Genomic DNA, 3,446 nt, shown 5'->3' with positions numbered 1-3,446 from the left:
TCGCACAGCTCAGTCCAGGCAGAAGAATTATGCCGACCGTAGAGTTCGTGATGTTGCATTCATGGTTGGAGAGAGAGAGTTACATCGGGTATCACCCATGAAGGGTGTAATGAGGTTCGGAAATAAGGGCAAGTTGAGCCCTAGCTATATCGGACCTTTAGAGATTCTGAAGAGAGTGGGAGAGGTGGCTTACAGGCTTGCGTTGCCACCTAGTTTAGCAGTTGTTCATTCGGTATTCCATGTGTCCATGATTCGAAGGTATCACGGCGATCCGTCCCATGTGTTACATTTCAGCTCTGTCCAGTTGGACAAGGATTTGACTTACGAGGAGGAGCCGGTGGCAATTCTAGCCCGGCAAGTTTGCCAGTTGAGATCAAAGAGTTACCCTTCAGTTCGAGTGCAGTGGAGAGGTTAGCCTATTGAGGCAGCTACTTGGGAGTCCGAGTCCGATATGCGGAGTAGATATCCCTACCTTTTCACCAGCCTAGGTACTTTTCTATGTCTGTTCGAGGACGAACGGTTATTTTAGAGGTGGAGAATGTGATGACCCCAAAAGGTCATCTTATGTTTTAAAACTCGAATTTGTGCTCTTAAGCCTTAAAAATCTCATTTTACCCTCCTCGATTTACGTGCACAGTCCGGACAGGTTTCCGGAAAGCTTTTATGTTGAAAACTAATGAAAATAAGAATTTTTGCGGTAAAAGTTGATTTTAGTTGACTTCGGTCAACATTTTTGGTAAACGGGCTCGAATTAGTGCTTTGACGGTCCTGGTAGGTCCGTATCGCATTATGGGACCTGGGCGTATGCCCGGAATCGAATTCGGAGGTCCCTAGCTTAAGTTATGAATTTTTGATGATAATTAAAAGTTTGGAAATTATTTATTTTTAAGAATTGATTGATATTTGGCATTGTTAGTATCGGGTCCGTATTTTGGTTTCGGAGCTCGGTACAGGTTCATTATGATATTTAAGACCTATCTGTGAAATTTGGTGAGAAACGGAGTTGATTTGACGTGATTCGGACGTCCAGTTGAAAAGATAGGAATTTTAAAGTGTTCTTGAGAATTTCATTTGAATTGGTGCTAAATTCGTAGTTGTAGGTGTTATTTTGGCGATTTGATCGCACGAGCAAGTTCGTATGATATTTTTAGGCGTGCGTGCATGTTTGGTTTGGAGCCCCGAGGGCTCCGGTGCCATTCGGGCGATGCGCGAGTTGAGTTCAAACCTCAACAAGGCTGCTGGTGCACCAAATCCGGTGTGCCCGCACCTGTGAGCTCACAGGTGCGAGCGATAGCCCCGCAGGTGCGACCCAGGCCTGGATTTTATTTTTCCGCAGATGCGGACTTTTCTCCGCAGAAGCGGAGCCCTGTCCGCAGGTGCGGCCCCAGTTGGCCTAGTCCTTTTCCACAAAAGCACACATCATGTCCGCACGTGCAGATGCACAGGTGCGACCAAAGCACCGCATGTGCAAAGGTCGCTGGACAGTGAGTTCATTTAATTCGGACTCCAGCCATTTTTCTTCTCTTTTTCCAAAGGATAGGAGGCCTAGGGCTATTTTTCAAAGACATTTACTTCCCCAAATCATGGGTAAGTGTTCCTTAACTCGTTTTTCAATCTTTTATTTCATTTTACTAGAATTCAACCTAAAATCTAGAGTTTTCATGGTAGAATTAGGGGTTAGGGTAGAAACTAGGGATTTCGAGAATTTGGGGATTTGCACCTCGATTTGAGGTCGGATTCCAAAACTAATTACATATTCAGGTTCGGGGGTGAATAGGTAAAAGAATTTTGGTCCGAACCTCAGGTTTTGACCAAGCGGGCCCGGGGTCGATTTTTTTAACTTTTTGGAGGAAAATTTTGGAAATTTAATTTATAAAATATAATTGATTCCTTTAGCAATATTTGATATTAATGAGTCATTTTTGAATAGATACGAGTGGCTTAGAGGTGAATTCCAAAAGAAAAGCTGTGATTGAGAATTAAGTGGCCTTTGGAGCGAGGTAAGTGTCGTGTCTAACTTTGGCTTGAGGGAATAGGTACTATGTGTTCATTTGCTACATGTTTGGTTGTTAAATACGATGTATAGGTGAGGTGACGAGCATCTATGCGTCGTTGTCGAGTCATAGCATGCGAGTGAAATTCTATTCTTGTCTATTTTGTAGCCTTAAATTCTACTATCCATGCTTAGCGGGTTATTTGAAATGTTGGGTGACTCCTATCTGGTTTCACTGAGATTTGGTAACTTTCGAATATTGATTCAAGGTTGAGATTACATTGTTCTATTGATTATGGGTAAAATAATGGTTTCTTTGTGATACTCTTATCTATTCGTTGTTATTGATCCTGTGATTTGTGAGGAGGAGTGTAAAAGCACGAAGGGTGATGCCGTGCATGCATTATTTATATTGTGAGGAAGAGTGTAAAGCACGAAGGGTGATGTTGTGCATATTATGAGAGGTTTAATGCACGAAGGGTGATGCCGTGCCGTTCTATTTATTTATTTGAGTGAGGTTGAAAGTAAAAGCACGAAGGGTGATGTCGTGCCATTCTATTTATTTATTTGGTGAGATTGAGAGTAAAAGCACGAAGGGTGATGCCGTGCAATTTTCCTTTGCTGTTTTAATTGCTCAATTCGTTTAAGGATTTTCTGTTTAATTCTGATTTTTCATTATTCTCACTCTTTATGTTGTATTCCCCACACTGTATGTCCCCTTCCCATTATTTCTGCGTTATTGCTTTACTTACTGTTGTTGCCACTAGCATGATTATACTGTTCAGGTTATATATGGGAGTTTTGTCCTAGCCTCGTCACTACTTCGCCGAGGTTAGGCTCGACACTTACCAGTACATGGGGTCGGTTGTACTGATGCTGCACTCTGCACTTTCTGTGCAAATTTTAATACCGGCTCAGGTTGATCGAGATTTGCTATTGGTCCGCTTCCTAGAGACTCAAGGTAGATCTGTCGGCATTCACAGACCTTGAAGTCCCCGTCTATCTTTTATGTCCTACTGTTTTCTTTCATTCAGACAGTTGTATTTCTTTCTGGTTATTACTTGTAGTAAATTCTAGAATGCTCGTGAATTGTGACTTTAGATCCGGGTGGTAGTAATTAATACAGTTTTACGATATTCAACACTTATTATATTTCATCTTAGTTAGTTATTGTTATTTACTGAATATAAATAAGTAATTAGTTTAATTATTTTCTAACATTGGTTTGCCTAGCAAGTAAAATTTTAGGCGCCATCACGGTCCCATCGGTGGAAAATTTCGGGTCGTGACATCTTTGTAACTGACCGTCACTTTTAATGCTGTAGAATATTCCTTAGTAAATGCTACCGGGCGCAGAGCATTTAATACACTTTTATGAATGTTATTTGTCCCGGTGATAAGTGTCCTGACTCCGTTTGGTCCCCAGCCATTCGATCTTGGATTCCACGTGTCC

The sequence above is a fragment of the Nicotiana tomentosiformis genome, chromosome 12, assembly GCF_000390325.3.
Source record: "Nicotiana tomentosiformis chromosome 12, ASM39032v3, whole genome shotgun sequence".
NCBI lineage: Eukaryota > Viridiplantae > Streptophyta > Magnoliopsida > Solanales > Solanaceae > Nicotiana > Nicotiana tomentosiformis.
The sequence above is the reverse complement of the archived record's forward strand: the minus strand, read 5'-3'. Positions refer to the sequence as shown.